The following is a 19,390-nucleotide window of genomic DNA, read 5'->3' on the forward strand; positions in this document are numbered from 1 at the left end:
AGCAGAGCTTCTCCTCATTTCAGATCTACTACCCCTCAGATTTACAGCGACTGCACCTCCAAGTGCACTTTCAGCGCAATTTCAAGTGCACTTTGCACTTGTAGTTTCCACTTGTAGTGGATTTCATAAATAACCCCCTAGTCTCTTCTCTCTCTGTGCATTCCTGCTGTCTTTCATGTCACTAAAAGGTCCAGGACATCTTTACCTTCCAAAAAACAAAAGCAAGCAATATGTAGCTTTACAGGGAGTGGGGACCAATACACAGCCCTTCTTACTTTTCCTGTGCTCTGCCTATCAAAATAAGTATAGTAAAAACTGTATTGCTGTCAGAGGTCAGAAAGACTCTTGGTTCAGAGTTAGCCTCTTACATGAAGATTATTCACTGATCATTCAGGATTTATAAAACTGTCTACAATAACCATAAAAAGCCTTTAATCCCCAACTTTTAATATAAAAATGAAGAAATCGTTTCCACTTCCAGCCCTTTTATTATTAAAGAAAGGCCAGAGATTTGATGCCGCTGTTTCAATTTCTTCTGAAGGCTTTTCCTCTTATGAGGAAGTCAGCTGAAATCACAGCACTTTGTAAAAAGTTCATGGGAAGAATTAATCTGTCTATAAACTAGAGGATCTTAAAAAATGCAGATCAAACACTGATCTGCTATGTGATACTGAGATAAAAGAGCTTCATTTGCAAACTCTTTAAATATTGGCAGGCATAAGGGTCAAGATTTTGTGTTATGGAAAGCTAGAGATAATTAATGTTGTTGAAAGAGAACTTTTCCATTGGCGTCTCTCAGGCTAGCCCCTCAGACTGGATCACTCATAAAAGAAAATAGTCAGGAAAATAAAACGAGATGTCTATTGAGGAATTGCCAATTCAAATGAGCCACAAATAACACAGATAAAAGGTTGTTTAATGTGCCAGTCTTTGATACCACAGGAAGGTGTCAGGTGGCAACAAATGTTTTCTAAGAAGACACAACTGCACAATATATCAGAAAGATTTAGATGATATATAGATACATATATATATATATATATATATATATATATATATATATATATATATATATATATATATATATGTGAGTACACCCATCACATTTTGTAAATATTTTATTCTATCTTTCACATGATCTTTATCATGTGACAACACTGAAGAAATGACACTTTGATACAATGTAAAGTAGTGTGTGTACAGGTTGTATAACAGATTCAATTTGCTGTCCCCTCAAAATAACTCAATACACAGCCATTAGTTGGCTCAAAAGTGAGCCATTAGCCATTTTCCCTCCCAGGTGTCATGTGACTCGTTAGTGTTACAAGTTCTCAGGTGTAAATAGTGAAGCAGGTGTGTTAGATTTGGTGTTATCACTCTCACTCTTTCATACCGGTCACTAGAAGTTCAACATGGCACCTCATGGCAAAAAACTTTCTGAGGATCTGAAAAAAAGAATTGTTGCTCTACTTAAAGAAGGCCTAGGCTCTAAGAAGATTGCCAAGACCCTGAAACTGAGCTGCAGCAGGGTGGCCAAGACCATACAGTGGTTTAACAGGACAGGTTCCACTCAGAACAGGCCTCGCCATGGTTGACCAAAGAAGTTGAGTGCACATGCTCAGTGTCATATCCAGAGGTTGTCTTTGGGAAAGTAGAGGGAGACGTATGAGTGCTGCCAGCATTGCTGAAGAGGTTGAAGGGGTGGGGGGTCAGCCTGTCAGTGCTTAGACCATACACAGCACACTGCATTAAATTGGTCTGCATGGCTGTCGTCCCAGAAGGAAGCCTCTTCAAAAGATGATGCACAAGAAAGCCTGCAAACAGTTTGCTGAAGACAAGCAGACTAAGGACATGGATTACTGGAACCATGTCCTGTGGTCTGATGAGACTAAGATTAACCTTTTTTGGTTCAGATGGTGTCAAGCGTGTGTAGCGGCAACCAGGTGAGGAGTACAAAGACAAGTGTGTCTTGCCTACAGTCAAGCATGGTGGTGGGATTGTCATGGTCTGGGGCTGCATGAGTGCTGCCGGCACTGGGGAGCTATCATTGAGGGAACCGTGAATGCCAACATGTACTGTGACATACTGAAGCAGAGCATGATCCCCTCCTTTTGGAGACTGGGCCGCAGGGCAGTATTCCAACTTCATAACGACCCCAAACGTACCTCCAAGATGACCACTGCCTTGCTAAAGAAGCTGAGGGTAAAGGTGATGGACTGGCCAAGCATGTCTCCAGACCTAAACCCTTTTGAGCATCAGTGGGGAATCCTCAAATGGAGGGTGGAGGAGCGCAAGTTCTCTAACATCCACCAGCTCCGTGATGTCGTCATGGAGGAGTGGAAGAGCACTCCAGTGGCAACCTATGAAGCTCTGGTGAACTCCATGCCCAAGAGGGTTAAGGCAGTGCCCGGAAAATAATGGTGGCCACACAAAATATTGACACTTTGGGCCCAATTTGGACATTTTCACTTAGATGTGTACTCACTTTTGTTGCCAGCGGTTTAGACATTATTGGCTGTGTGTTGAGTTATTTTGAGGGGACAGCAAATTGACACTGTTATACAAGCTGTACATTCACTACTTTACATTGTAGCAAAGTGTAATTTCTTCAGTGTTGTCACATGAAAAGATATAATAAAATATTTACAAAAATGTGAGGGGTGTATATATATATATATATATATGCTGCAAGATATTTTATGACAGATCAAATCAAGTATATCCAAAAAAAAGAGTTGAATGGACGTCACGTGTGACGAAATGCGTAGGGTGGAGCGACGTGCTGACATCATCGTGTGTTATAGGGAGTGTGGAATGCTTCTGTGCTTCAGCCGGCCAGCTGCTTTTTATTAATGCGAATGATTTTAATATGTAAGTGCAGTTATTTTTACTTAATAAATCAATCATAACGATATTACACTATATGGAGCTTCTTCCCTCATTTTGACTGCGGTCCCATTGGAATATTATCGGGATAACGAGCACAGTCTGCACTTCTAATCCAGAGTGGTGGGAGAGTCCTGTGATTACCCTGACCAGGGTATTTGGCCATAAGCGCATTTGACCTCTCTTTCAGTAAGCTTACATCAATACTAAGGTGGTGGTGTTACACTTTGGAGATCTACTGGTAATTGGATGTTCGAGCACTTTTGTGCAAATACTCATGAAGAGGAGATATTTAAACTCATGTGAACTTTATTAATCGATCTCTGAGAAGCATGTCACTGTATTAGTGTGCGGGTGTGCTTGGTTTCTGATTGTGCTACATGTGGGAGTTTTATATTAGTATACAAGATTTATATAGTGCCAACAGTTTGCACAGCACTTTACAACATGAGGGCAGACAGTAGTTACAATACAATTCAATACAGGAGGAATCAGAGAGCCCTGCTCGTTGGAGCTTAGAATCTAAGAGAGGAGGTCGAGTGATAATAACTGTGGGGGATGATCTGATGAAGAAAATGTAAGTACAGTTAATCCCCGGGGTGTGTGGATGGAGCACTTCATAGACGCACACCTCCCATTCCATGACCCTCCATTGGTTGTCCCTGAATGTTCAGGGCATGAATTCCCCCCAAAAACGGGTCAAGGTTTTTAAATACCTCAAACAACAAAAAATAGATATTTTGCAGTAAATTACCCCCATGTCTATTTGGCTAATGGCTGTACTAAACAGAGAGGAGTCCTTATCGCTATACGCAAATCGGTTCCATTTATTTGCAGTAAACAAATAGCAGACCCAAATGACAGATACCTGCTTTTGCAAGGTACCATTCAAGACATTGAGGTGACCATTATGACTTACTATGCCCCGAATAAGAATCCAGGGCCTTTCCTGACCCATATCTGCTAAGTTGAAGTCCCACCAGAGGGGCACCCTTCTGTTGGCGGGTGACTCTAACGTGACACTGGACCCTTCTCTTGATAACTACCCATCAGATCATAAACTCCCCTCCCCTGCCGCAAAGAAATTCTTACACTCCCTGCAAAATCACGACCTAGTAGATATTTGGCGGGAGCTTCACCCTCTGCATAGGGACTACACTCACTATTCTCACCTTCATCACTCTCACTCCAGGATCGATCATATGTTTGTATTACGGAAACACCTCCCTTTAATTTTTTCGATCTCTATCCTTACTGCCCCATGGTCGGACCACTATCCTATCTTGACGGTTTGCCATTCCCTGCTTAGCAAACCGCAACACTCCCCCTGGGTGATGAACGACTCTCTTTTGTCTTTCAAAGCGATTCCTAGTGACATCCACAAGGCTTCCGTGGAATATTTCAGACTTAAAGGGGTTTTAAAGGTTTGTATTTTTTCACCTTAATGCATCCTATGGGAGGCAGAACTTGGAAAACAGCTAGACCCGGAGGATTGGCAGATCATGACTATTGCACTGTCCAAATGCTCCAAGAAGGTTCTTTTCTTGGAAAACGCTTATAAAGTGCTCTACAGATGGTACTATACCCCGGCCAGATTGGCAAGTTTTGTTTCATCATATTCCCCCTTGTGTTTCCGTGGGCGTTCCCAAGAGGGTACAGTGGCGCACAACTGGTAGACGTGCCCCAGGGTGTGCTGATTGTGGGTTGGAGTCTAAACGCTCCTTCGCAACCTCTTCAACACTAACCTAAAGAGGGACCCTTTTGAGGCCCTTCTGTGGAAACCGATCACAGAACTACTACGCCCGGAACGCCAACTGGCGTTGCATATTTTTACTGCAACTAAATTGACCATAGCAAAAGCCTGGAAAACTCTGGCTCTCACTTTCGAAGCAGTTAAAAACCGCGTAAATTACATCATGGTTAATGAGAAACTGACAGCTGGGTTATCAGATACCCATGACAAATTCCTCCGGGTATGGCAACCCTGGGTGGCTCACAACCACCCTTCCCGATTTGACCCAGCGATCTTCTCTCTCTAGTATCCCTCCATTCCCCCCCCGCGCCGTGGACTCCCCTCACCCCCTCCTTTTCTTTTTCTTCTTTCCCACTTTATCTTACAGACGTATTCCATTCTTTTTCCGGCCTTCTCACGCCTTCTTCCTATCTTCTCTTTTTATGTCTCTCTGGCCCACAGGCTTGGTCCTGCTGGGATTGGACACATGATGAGAAAATGTTTTTATTGAATACCTTTCTTTATGTATTCTCTTTAGTTTTTTCCCTTTTTGAAATGTTATGTTTTACATTCTCCTCTCGACACGTGTTACTAATGGCTTTGCAAAACCACTTGCACGCAAATGTAGTCTAGCTTTCTACCACATTATCAGGACTTGCTGATCACACATGATCGCCCTTGAATTCCTAAGGGCTTGCATGTCCCGGACTAACATTTTTGACACTTGAAGTTTATACAATTATGTATACATGATGTGTCCACCACTGTTTCTGTATTATCCTGTTGACCTGTATTTTCAATAAAACCCTTTGTACAAGAAAATGTAAGTACAGTTGTTGGGTGAAGGCAGAATAGGCTTCTCTGAATAGGAGGGTTTTCAGGGATCGTCTAAAAGCAAGCAGAGTAGGAGATAGTTGGACAGATTGGGGTAGGGAGTTACATAGGATCTCGGGAAAAGTCCTGGAGGCGAGCATGGGAGGAGGTGACGAGGGCACTAGAGAGCAGGAGATCTTGAGAGAAACAAAGGGAATGAGTAGGTTGGTATTTTGAGACTATATAATCACTTATATAACACGTTGACACTTTAAAATGATTCATATCACAATTGTTAATATTTAGGATATATGCAACTTTATTCATGTTTGACTTCAATATTGTTTCTAGCACGGCTCTTTTTTAGAATTACATTCAGGTTGTGCCCTTGTAAGCGCTTTGAGGGCAGGGATTGATGTGAATGTGCAATATATATAATGTTTAAATAGTCAATGCTATATAAATTCCTGAAATAAATAAATGTAATTGTGTTTTCACTTCAGATAACACAGTACTGACGATGAATGCATTCATCTGTTTTTCTCATCAGAAGGACAGTGCCATCTTTGTTCAGACATTATTCATAGTCAGCATCTACATCCTAGTCTGCTGATGCGGATGCATCACATATCTCATACAGATCACCCCCTACTGCAGCCTCTCATGTGATGTGCTTAACAGTTACAATGTTGTAGTCTGATCTGAGGATGCTGAAGAAATGCTTCCTCATTGGATAGATGAGTCTAGTCAAAATCACTGGACTGCTTTTTTTTTTTTTTTTTATTTTAAAATTTCTATTAACCATACCTTTAAGCATAAGAACATATAACCAGAAGTGATTTAAACCAAAGGGAGAACAAATTCAAAGCTGGATGATAAATGTAGATCCAAATAGAGAGATCAGTTTATATGCCAAAGTCCTGGGGGGTGTTTGTCTTTGAACAGGTTGAAGAAAGTCTCAAATTATGAACTGGTAAAGAAGACAGTAGTCCCCCTTGATGTGTGAGCCCAGCCAATTGAGTCAAGAATGGTCTGTGCAATTTGGGGCCAATTAGACAAGGTATAAATTACAGAGACAAATTGTATGGGGGGTATCTAAAGAAAGCAGTGTCCATGGGACAATAGCTTTGACCAGCACAGAGAGAGAGTCTTTGGTATGTTCAGTTAGTAGGGATGTAGAGGAATTTGAACCATACCTGCAGAGGAGTTAACGCCAGTGGGATTCAGATGGTGAAGGTGATATCCCCCATAGAGTAATTAATTCAGCCACATCTGGAGGGGGCAGTTTGCAAAATGTACCCAGATTAGTCTGATCGCTTTCTGAAAGTGGGATCAGAATGGACCCCCTCTAAGTGTTGCGGTGGAAGGCGATATATCTCTCTGTGGTGATATAGCTTTTGTGTATCTCCAAGTTAGTCCAATCCAGAAACGAAGAAGGGGGAATTTCCAAAAATATGAAGAAGTACTGAACCTGCATCAGGTGAGTACAACATGAAGGTATGGTTGGCCTTACGTAATTAGAGATGGAAAGAATAGCCCTAGTGGTAACCTGCTCCTGATGTGTGCATATTTTCCAACAGTGGCTTTAAGTGATCTCACATAGAGCGTGGCTCAGCCCCACCCCCGCTCCCTCCCCACTGGCTGTGATTGACAGCAGCAGGTGCCAATGGCTTCCGCTGCTGTGTCTGAGCCAGTGAGGAGAGAGAGGGCCGAGAGAGCTTCGGTTCTCATGCACATTGCTGTATCAAGATCGGGTTCAAGTAAGTATTTAGGGTGGGTTGGGGGGAAAGCTACTTGCAGAAGGTTTTTTTTACCTTAATGTATAGAATACATTAAGGTAAAAAACCTTTTGCCTTTAGAACCACTTAAGACTATGGTGTATTTACAGCGTGCATCTGGTTAGGTCAGGTAGGACCTGGATAAAGGCCCAAAGCCAAGTTCAGGGTTCAAGGATGAAATAGTCTGCCACCATTAAGCTACAAGTGGACTCTCCTGTTCCTTAAGGTTTTTGGGCTCCTTTTCGCATGATGTTTGGCTTTGTTAGAGCTCTGGTATTACGGACTGTACAGTGCATGGGAGCAGAGCCTGTAGTATAGCACCTTTCCTTTGTAAGACCACACCAGGACTGCTTTTTTTAAAGCCTAAGTGCAGCCAAAATGAAAAAAAGGCCACCTTTATCTACGAGTATAATGAGCGCAATTTTGTGCATTTGCAGGAAAGAAGGGCATTTTGGAAAGCTCACACATCTCTACCAAGGCCATGGCACCCTGCAAAGACTACATGTATATACTGTACCTGCTGTAAATTCATGTGCTTCAGTGGACAAATAAGTAAACTTAGTTGAGGGCAAAGGGGTCATCATCAGTTTATAAAGGAACTACTAGTAATCCCACTGAGCTCCCTGTTGATCTGTCCGACAAGGAAATCTGTTCTCCTCTATCTTTAAATGAAGGCTGTAATTTCTGTTTACAGTATGTAGGGATATAAAATACAGAGGGTGATTCACAGTGTTATATCCTTGAAGCTGCTGCTTGACTACAGAACAGTGAAGGATTATTGTGCTTTTTTTCTAGCCCACAGAAATTGTGTATCAAATGTTATTCCCTGAATGTGACAAGGAAGCTCTTAAAGATGTGTCAACTTTCTCTGACCTCATTTTGGCTTCTAGGAGCAAGAAAAATGAACAGAGAGTTACCTTGTTTAACCCTCAAGTCAGGAGATGCGTTCACTTGTAAAACTTGTTGTGCTAATGAATTTAGAATTTATTCAGAATTATTACTATTCTCTGCCGGCTCTACATCGGGAACTGAGAGATCAAACAACGGCAATCGCTAAGCTCTCAGGTCTGCTCAGAGTAGTGACTGTCAGGCACCACTCTGTGTTCTGCTGCTCCAGCACTCACTGGAAAACCGGACTTTTGAGGGGGCAGGGGCAGCTGGCTCAGCCTCTCAACGGTATGATGACAGGCTGAGTTAGCTGCTGGTCAGGCATCTTGGCAGATCTTGACATTATTGTCAGGATCCCTGCAGAGTCTGGACCAGCTCTGTAAAATCAGTGGACTTTAGCCCACTATCGTCTGATTCTGGGTCACAGGAGAGCAGAACTAAGTGCACACCTGTGACCCACAGGAAAGGTATGATCAAGAGAGCTTTGGTCATACGTCTCTTACTTGTACCTATGTTTAAAAGGAATAACCAAAAGTAACATTCTAGGTATGTGACAGAAAAAGAATACACCTTGTGACTGTCTTAAAAAAAAAAAAAGGTTCAAAATGAAGTTAAACGTCTGTTGCACACCTGTATCACACTAAACTGAAAGCCAACATTGTCATGTACCAGGGCAGTAGGGGGGGGGACTCTTTTTACAGTATGGCTACAGCATTAAAAACCTGACAGAAGATCTAACTCTTCACCCACTAACTCAAAACAAAAAAAACAAATAATCTGAAATCCTCCTCTTGGGTGGAAGAGGTAATTTTGCAGAGGCAACTATAGACACTGATCTTACCTGAGGATCCCAAACCACAACCACTCTCACTCTGTTGCTGATATCATAGCCTTGCCATGGCTGAAATGCATATATAAATCCAAAATAAGTTAGTTCAGTGTGCTGTTTTGGAAAACAAAGAGGTTTAATCAAAGTGAAGTTTTTTTTCACACAGATAAAACAACAGTGCCAAAAGGCTATTTAAAGAGATTCTTGTTGCAACATCAGTTGCATCAAAGTCAAATAATGTTACTAATGTTCAAGTGAGTGCCTAATCCCCTGGTCATGCCCTGCTTTGGAAAATTATCTGTAACATTCCTGAGCGTGCCCCCTATCAAAAAACACACCAAGTGCTGCAGGACACAGCCTGGAGCAAAGGCTAATTGTGAGGCATGGAAGCACTCAGTGGTATTTCAGAACATGTAACAGTAATGCCTAGTACATACGGGCCGAATGTCGAGCAACACCGGCTGGTTTGATAAAAACCGTCCGACATTCGGTCCGTGTGTATGGCAGCCAGCCACTTCTGTAGGACAAGCATGCTGGAAAACCAGCAGGCGACCAGCTCCCTGATGGCTGAAAGCACTGACCGGAGTGTTCTGGCGGGGGGGGGGGCACACACTCTGTCAGAACATAATAGCTCAGTGGGTGAGATCGCTGTACTAACATTGGGTTGTTAGCACAGCGACTCCGACAGGAGCTGACTATTTTTTTTTTTTCGTTCAACCTGCTGGGTTGAATGAAAAAAACCTGGTAGTGTGGTGTGTTAGATGTCTCCCCTTCACTTAATGTATGGTTTTATGAGTTTGGCATGAAAGTCTTTCACTCTCTAGGAATGGGCCCTGTGTGGTTAATGGGATATTTCCTTATAAGGGGTAGCACTATGTATGTGTCTTATGGGCACTTGTAATATTAAGGTGGCCATAGATGGATCAATATTTGTCCAATTCAGCAGTGGCCGGCCAACTTTTGATCCACTACAGTTGAACAGAAGTTGATCTGCCCTGTCAGATGCAGCCAATGATCTGTGTATTCCGACAGGAGGGGGGGTTTCATGCTGTCAGAATACAATTGTGTAGTGGAGAGGATTCCCCCATCCACCTCAAATATGTATATGGGGGGATTGATTTAGTTTTTTTTTTTATCCAGCCCGCTGGCTAAACAAAAAAATGAGCCATGTCTTGCCAACTTAAGGCACACCTACAATTTTTTTCTTTGCTGCAGGGCAGACTGCCAGGATCCACCATTCAGGCCTCATACACATATAATGGTTCTGGGTTACTAGTAGTTCTTGTTTCCAGAATTAAATGAGGTGATCAGCATGGTCTGTGCAGATCAGAAATGGTTTGTTGAATCTTATGTTTGTGTTTCTAGTTCCTGGGATGTTTAGTAGTTCCTGTATTGAGTTGGTTCCAGTTATAATTGTCTTTGAAAACAATGATTCCAGAAATGTACACACTACCACAAGTGAGGCTGTGTTTCTTTCATAACAGTATTTAAAAATGTTGAGCTATTTCTTTCTGTCTGTCTAGTTTCTATCCAATTAATATATTTTAAAAAGTCTTCAGACGGGGTATTGAACATAATAAATGGGACTAAAATGAATCTGGTAATGGCTTAATAAAACAGGTGAGGTATCTTAGTCTGTCTGCTTGGATCCTTGGAGCTGGGCCAGATTGATTTGTCAAAGAGAAATGTGCTTGCATTGTTACACATTGATGATTTCATCCATTAAAAGCTTTGATTTCACCATTTTTTACTTTCATAATATGAGCCATGGCATACTATGAAGTACAATCATTGCCAATGTGCATCCTATAATATGGCACATATATTATTTAGGTGAACTGCATGCACAAAAGTTAGTGGTCAAAAAACATTAAAGTGGTTCTAAAGGCAGAAGTGTTTTTTTTTTTTTTTTACCTTAATGCATTCTATGCATTAAGGTAAAAAAAACCCAGTCCCCTTCCCCCCTTTTACTTACCTGAGCCCCAACTTGATCCAGCAATGAGCATAAGAGCAGCGGCTCTTCCGGGTCACTCTCTCCTCATTGGCTTACACAGAGAGGGGCCAAGCCACATTCTGTGTGTAAATGGATAGTGTCTATTCACAGGAGCTTAGCAGAGGAGCAAGCCTGCTTGAGTACCCCCATAGCAAAAGGCTTGCTATTGGGGAGGAGGAGCCAGGACCACCGGCAGGGGACCCAAAAAGAGGAGAAGCAGGGCTGCTCTGTGGAAAACCATTGCAAACAGCAGGTAAGTATAACATGTTTGTTTTTTTTTGTTTTTTTTTCTTGTTTTGTTATTACCTTTAGAATCACTTTAATGTCATTGTTTTTTTTGTTAGTTTAAATCGACATGGATAAAAAAATGTTAGGACACATTCTGAACATATTTGTCAGGAACCTACCTGCAGTTGGTTCTCCCACATAAGCCCTAGGTGGTTATCTGCAATTTCACTGTATCTGTGATCAAGAAAGTGTTCTGTTATGTCTGTTCACTGATTGAGTAATATAGTGTATGGCAGTCTGCACAAACTTTATGATAGCATATTTTTGCTTTTACAGGATAATAATAGCTTATGCCATTATACAATGAATGCATTTTAAAGCAATGTAAGATATTTTCATAAATTGTAATATTTTAAATTTGGACATGGATGCAATGCTTAAACGAGAATTATGGGGTATAAAAAAAAAATACATACCATCTATATGCTGCAACATCTGGTAGGTTAATCTGATCTGTCTAAATTGACCCTAGTATGTATGAATGTGAGTTAGGGACCTTAGTTTGTAATCTCCTTGAGGGCTGATTTAAATGTACAATGTATATGTAAAGAGCTGTGTAAATGTACAATGTATATGTACAATGTACTGATGTAAATGTACAATGTATATGTAAAGAGCTGTGTAAATGTACAATGTATATGTACAATGTACTGATGTAAATGTACAATGTATATGTAAAGCGCTGTGTAAATTGATGGCACTACATAAGTACCTGAAATTTAATAAATAAATAAACATCTATATGACACTATAACTGTCCCATGCTGGCCCTTAGACCAACAGCACACAGATCGCATAACCGCTGATCAGTCAGCTCTTGGTGTGCTTGCAGGAGAAAATAGTGACTGTCAGTCACTGCACCTCACTCTGCTACTCCTGCATTCCCGGGAGCAACAGACTGGAAAGAGGAACGTGTATGACTGGCTGTAACTCTCAGCTGCATGCCAAAAGGTGGAGCTAGCTGTCAGTCAGATGTGTGGATCCCAACAATATTGTTAGGATCCTTTCTGAACTTGGAGTACCTCAGCCCCCTCAGCTGATAGCAGACAATAGCCTGCTATCCCTTGTCTCTTTGGCATAAGAGAACATTAGCAAATCCTCTGACCCAAAAGAGAAATATATACAAAAAAGGTTTGTTCATACTTCTTTTTCACTGGCAACCAAACTACCTGCCCATAGCACCAGGCACCATAGAAGTGACTTCATCTACTGAGTCTCCAGAAATAAAATGTTGCCAGCAAGAGAAAAATTGTCAGATTATTTTAGGCAGTGTCTATCCAATACAGGTCTTTAGGGCCAGGATCTCAGAGTTTTGTTGATTTTGGGCTCCTTGGTTCAAATCCTGGTCAGGACACTATCTACATGAAAATTGCATGTTCTCCCTGTGTTTGCATTGGCTTCCTTCCACCCTCAAATATCTTGCTGGTAAGTTCATAGACTACTATTGAAATTGGCCCAAGTATGTGTGTGTATAGTATGTATACTTGGGAGATAGGGACCTTAGGATGACAGTTCCTTGTGGGCAGGCACTGATGTAAATGTACAATATTCAAAGTGCTGTTTTTGACTTGACTAAAACATATTGTGAGTTCAATACACATCATATGTGTGGGCTTCTCCCGCTTGCTTTGCTACAGCACCCAAACATCTCAACTCCTATGTCTGCCTAGTAATTCTCAGGCTGGGGGGGAGCACTGAGCCTATGGTAGTAATGTGTACTGTCTAAAAGTAAACAATTGTTTTGATGTGTCTGAAGGGATACATTTAGACTGGGAATTATTGGAAAAAATGTTCCATCTATAAAATGAATAGACGTATTGGCACATTAAAAGAGCATGCAGCAAAGTACTACAGTATTTCAAGGTCATTCAGTTAAACATATGTTTTCACATTGAGATCGCTGGCTGTGCCACGTTAAGAAAAGCCAGCTATTAGCCTGTTACTGTATGTACAACTCAACCTTTGATTTTCCTTTTAAACAAGAATAATATGCAAATGTCAGAGGTGACATGCAAAGCTGTGAATAAACATGCACATCTTTCACAGAGTGATGGCATTCTTGTGAGGCGTCTTCCATGTTGTCATGGATACTAACGCATGGGGCCCCAGAGATTGGAGCCTGGAATTAATGGCCACGCCGAGTAACGGATTCCTGTCTTGGCTAAATTGATGGATTACACTGATGTGCCATTTGTCATACTGTAATTGTTCTGGCAAATGTTATACCCACTAGTATAAACATTGTGCTGCTTTGCTAACAAAACTGAAATGGGAAAAGAAAAGATGATATAGTATTACATAGTTTTAAAGGGATGCTGTTTATTTTCCTCTGCCAGGAGACATTATGAATCGTCATTTTCTGTTACTTCCTTGTTTCCTACAAATGTTAGATGTTAGACCAATATATTTGTTCCACTGTATGATCACTGGCCCAAGAACTGGTTTTGTGGGTATGTGCAATTGTTTCATGGTTTCATGCCTCAGGGGCTGCAGACAGCTTTTTGTTTCATTTTGTCATCGCATACTTTTCATGGGTATTACTAGCCATATCCAATATTTTGGAGTTACTTTTTCTGTGGTTGTTTTGCTATTATGTATCTTAATACGTGAATAACGACAATGATAGCTGGAATTCCCAGAATTTCCCAGAATTCCCTTCTCCACTTTGAGGGAGATTTACTAAAACTGGTGAACACAGAATCTGGTGCAGCTGTGCACTATAAGCAAAAAAGACAGACAATTTTGATTAAAAAAAAAAAACAAAAAAATATATATATTTTTTACTTTCTGCTATAAAACATATCCAGTAAATTTAAAAAAAATCAAATTTCTTCATAAATGTAGGCCAATATGTATCCTGCTACATGTTTTTGGTAAAAAAAATCCCAATAAGTGTATATTGATTGGTTTACACAAACATTATAGCGTCTACAAACTATGGGATATATTTATGGATTATTTTTTTTTTTTATATATACACTAGTGTAGCGGCTATTTGACATCTTTACTGTATTTCCAGGCTAGCCAGAGATTTACTAAAATTGGCGCACACAGACTCTGGTGCAGCTCTGCATAGTAACCAATCAGCTTCTAACTTCAGCTTGTTCAATTAAACCTTGACAATAAAACCTGGACGCTGATTAGTTACTACACGTTCCAACTTGAATGAGAGGGGCCTGGCTCTGCTTCCTTTTCGTCTGACATCCATCCAGCACCACTCGGGTCACCTGTCAACCTGTGTACTGAGCTTCACATCTGAAGATCAATACAGTGGATCCATTGCACGAATGTCGCTACATGAGCTACTGTCCGAAAGGCTGAACCTACGTTGAACATTGTGCAGAGACACCTTTAGCTCTCCTCATTTTGAGAAACCTATTGCTTGCTACTACACTTTATTGGATAAAAGTTAATGAGCTCCTCCATGCCGGTGAAGACCATCAGATCTGCAACGGTGACATTACTGCCATTGCTGTTGTAAGGGCCTTTATACCATTACCTTTAAGTCAGACCTCTCATTAGAGTTGACGGTTAATAGTTTGGCCTGGGATTCCCCTTTAGTATTGGTAATATCTACAAGTATTCAATAGTTTTGAAGAAGGTATTTACTGATTATCTGTCACTGAGTGTATTGCTGCTATTTGCATATTTGTTTGAGCACTATAAAAATCACTTCAACCAAATCCTGGTTGTTTGTTCGGGATCTGGCTGACTAATACCATTTTGAGTTCTTGCTGCCCAAGTAAATAGAAAGAAAACATTAAGGCCTCATGCCCATGGACATTTTAAAAAACTGCAAAGCTAGCGCATTTTGCATTGGCGTCAATACCCGCTTAGCCATTCTACATTCAGCCGCGCTTCTCTGTCTCTATTCAAAATCAATGGTTCATCAGCATTACACCGGAAGATCGCGTCGAGTCAACATCGGAAGAAGAACAGAGGGAAAAGACCCAGCAAAAGAGCAGAAGATAGTGGGGAGAGAGGAGAAGAACAAGAGAGGGGAGAAGACCCAGCAAAAGAGCAGAAGATAGCGAGGAGAAGAACCGGAGAGGGGAGAAGACCCAGCAAAAGAGCAGAAGATAGTGGATAGAGGGGAGAAGAACCGGAGCTGCTTTAATAAAATACTTTAAAAACCTGTGTACTGTGTTTATTTTTGACACTTTTTTATTTAGGTGCATGAGTAGGGGTACGATACTCATTCACCTAAGGTGGGGGGCCCCTTGTGAAGGGGGGCTGCCAGATCATAATAAGTCCCCGCTCGCAGACCCCGACAACCACCAGGCAAGAGTTGTTGGGAAGAGGCCCTTGTCCTCATCAACATGGGGACAAGGTGCTTTGGGGAGGGGGGGCGCAGGGGCTCCCTCTGCCCCAAAGCACCCACCCCCCCATGTTGAGGGCATGTGGCCTGGTATGGTCCAGGAGAGAGGGGGGGCACTCGCTCGTCCCCCCCCTTTCCTGACCTGCCGGGCTTCATGCTCGGATAAGGGTACGGTATGGATCTTGGGGGAACCTTACACAAATTTTTGTCGGGGTTCCCCTTCAAGATTCTCAGCACACAAGTCGCACCGCAACTTCTGGTGCGACTTCTATTCAAATAAATGGGCTCCCATTGATTTTGAATAGAGACAGAGAAATGCGGGACGGTGCATAATGCTGTGTATACATCGTTAAGCCCCATTAAATCATGTTTAACACCTTTTACTGGCGTTTTTACAGCTCTAACACTGGAGCCTCAGAACGCACTGGTGCTGTTTTTTTTTTTTTTGGAGCTTAAAAACGTCTATGCCACTTACAGCTCAAAAACGCCATGGTGGGCATGAGGCGTTTTTAAGCTGCAAAAAACGCTCAAAAAAGTGGCTGTAAAAGTGTCTGTGGGCATGAGGCCTAATGCTTGAACTGTGTCAGTGTGTCATTACTGTGGTATTCTATTAATTACATTGCCATTTGTGCCAGAGAGGCTGACGCCATTCCTGGGGTTGAGAGGCAGAGTAACGGACTGAACCAATTTTAAGCAGCTCCTTCGGGTGTATCGCTACACTAGTAATGGCAGGTATCAGCGACTTATGGTGGGACTGCGATATTGCAGCGGGCTATTGGACACTAACTGACACTTTGCAGGAACCAGTGACACTAATAGAGTGATCAATGCTAAAAATATGGATTGTCACTGTACTAATGACACTGGCTGGGAAGGGGTTAAACATCTAGGGCAATCAAACTGTGTGCCTAGCCATTGTTTTTGTGTACAGTGTGCTGTTTTTACTAGGGGAAGAGACAGATTCTAGTCCCTGCTTTGCAGAGACACAGGATTGTCCCTCTCCCCTGTCAGAACTGAGATAAGCCTTGTTTTACTAATCATTGGTGGGTGCCAGAGAACATCGAGTCCCAAGGACCCACAGATCAGCTTCTGCTGTGAATTATCACAGCAGGAGCGGCCTGCCAGTGGCACGCACCCCTTGCAGACGTAAATGAAGAATTATGTATGTGTATACCGTATTTATCAGTGTATAAAACACACTTTTTCCCCCTTAAAATTAGGGGAAAGTCGTGTGTGTGTTATATGCCGAACGGCTGCCTTGGAGGGGAAGAAGAGAACGAGCGCAGCCGAAATAGACAGAGCCGAATCTCCTGTGTACTCGGCTCTGCTCGCAGTCACCCCCTGTCCCACCTCCTAGCATTGACGTCCCGCCATTGGACCGGTGTTATGTCCATCATAGGAGCCGGGCCAAGGGGTGGGACTGCGAGCCGAGCCGAGTGCACAAGTGATTCGGCTCTGTCTTTCGGTAATAACAAGGCTGCAGATGCACACTGATCATGCTGCAAAGAGGGACAAGACTGCAGATGTGCACTGATAAAGCTGCAAAGAGGGGCAAGACTGCAGATGGGCACTGATCAGGCTGCAATGATCAGATGGGCACTGATCATGCTGCAATGATGGGCAAGGCTGCAGATGGGTACTGATCATGCTGCAATGATGGGCAAGGCTGCAGATGAGCACTGATCATGCTACAATGATGGGCAAGACTGCAGCTCAGCACTGATCAGACTGCAATGATTGGCAAGGCTGCAGATGGGCACTGATCATGCTGCAATGATGGGCAAGGCTGCAGATGGGCACTGATCAGGCTGCAATGATGGGCAAGGCTGCAGATGAGCACTGATCATGCTGCAATGATGGGCAAGGCTGCAGATGAGCACTGATCATGCTGCAATGTTGGGCAAGACTGCCGCTCGGCACTGATCAGATTGCAATGATTGGCAAGGCTGCAGATGGGCACTGATCGTGCTACAATGATGGGCAAGGCTGCAGATGGGCACTGATCAGGCTGCAATGATCGTCAAGACTGCAATGATGGACAAGGCTGCAGATGGGCACTGATCATACTGCAATGATGGGCAAGGCTGCAGATAAGCACTGATCATGCTGCAGTGATAGGCAAGGCTGCAGATGGGCACTGATCATGCTGCAATGATGGACAAGGCTGCAGATGGGCACTGATCAGGCTGCAATGATTGGCAAGGCTGCAGATGGGCACTGATCATGCTGCAATGATGGGCAAGGCTGCAGATGGGCACTGATCAGGCTGCAATGATTGGCAAGGCTGCAGATGGGCACTGATCATGCTGCAATGATGGGCAAGGCTGCAGATGGGCACTGATCAGGCTGCAATGATGGGCAAGGCTGCAGATGAGCACTGATCATGCTGCAATGATGGGCAAGGCTGCAGATGAGCACTGATCATGCTGCAATGTTGGGCAAGACTGCCGCTCGGCACTGATCAGATTGCAATGATTGGCAAGGCTGCAGATGGGCACTGATCGTGCTACAATGATGGGCAAGGCTGCAGATGGGCACTGATCAGGCTGCAAAGATCGTCAAGACTGCAATGATGGACAAGGCTGCAGATGGGCACTGATCATACTGCAAAGATGGGCAAGGCTGCAGATAAGCACTGATCATGCTGCAGTGATAGGCAAGGCTGCAGATGGGCACTGATCAGGCTGCAATGATTGGCAAGGCTGCAGATGGGCACTGATCATGCTGCAATGATGGGCAAGGCTGCAGATGGGCACTGATCAGGCTGCAATGATGGGCAAGGCTGCAATGTTTGGCACTGATCAGGCTGCAATGATGGGCAATGGCAAGGCTGCAGATGGGCACTGATAAGGCTGCATTGATGGGCACTGACCCTTATTTTGCTTCAAAGTTCTTTATTTAAAATAAAAAGTTTTTTTCCTGAAACTTCCCTCTTAAAATTAAGGTGGTGTTATATGCCGATAAATACGATATATATATATCTATATATCTATATATAGATATATAGATATATATCTATATATAGATACATAGATATATACAGTGGGGATGGAAAGTATTCAGACCTCCTTAAATGTCTTTACCTCTCTCACCAAAGCTCTTCTTCCCCCGATAGCTCAGTTTGGCCAGACGGCGAGCTCTAGGAAGGGTTCTGGTCATCCCAAACGTCTTCCATTTAAGGATTATGGAGGCGACTGTGCTCTTAGGAACCTTAAGTGCAGCAGAAATGTTTTTGTAACCTTGGCCAGATCTGTGCCTTGCCACAATTCTGTCTCTGAGCTCTTCAGGCAGTTCCTTTGACCTCATGATTCTCATTTGCTCTGACATGCACTGTGAGCTGTAAGGTCTTATATAGACAGGTGTGTGGCTTTCCTAAGCAAGTCCAATCAGTATAATCAAACACAGCTGGACTAAAATGAAGGTGTAGAACCATCTCAAGGATGATCAGAAGAAATGGACAGCACCTGAGTTAAATATATGAGTGTCACAGCAAAGGGTCTGAATACTTAGGACCATGTGATATTTCAGTTTTTCTTTTTTAATAAATCTGCAAAAATGTCAACAATTCTGTGTTTTTCTGTTAATATGGGGTGCTGTGTGTACATTAATGAGGAAAAAAAATGAACTTAAATGATTTTAGCAAATGGCTGCAATATAACAAAGAGTGAAAAATTTAAGGGGGTCTGAATACTTTCTGCCCCCACTGTAGATATAGATATATCTATAGATATCTATATCTATAGATATAGATATATAGATATATCTATAGATATAGATATATCTATAGATATATCTATATCTATAGATATACCGTATTTATCGGCGTATAACACGCGCCGGCGTATAACACGCGCCGTCGTATAAC

At 42.5% G+C, this 19,390-nt stretch overlaps 1 protein-coding gene across 3 annotated transcripts in view; it reads left to right on the forward strand.

Annotated features, from left to right (window-relative positions):
* Window positions 1-19,390, forward strand: part of CUX2 (cut like homeobox 2) — a 755,888-nt gene that overhangs the window by 160,882 nt on the left and 575,616 nt on the right. The window lies entirely within an intron of this gene.

The sequence above is a fragment of the Aquarana catesbeiana genome, linkage group LG01, assembly GCF_042186555.1.
Source record: "Aquarana catesbeiana isolate 2022-GZ linkage group LG01, ASM4218655v1, whole genome shotgun sequence".
Taxonomy (NCBI): Eukaryota; Metazoa; Chordata; class Amphibia; order Anura; family Ranidae; genus Aquarana; species Aquarana catesbeiana.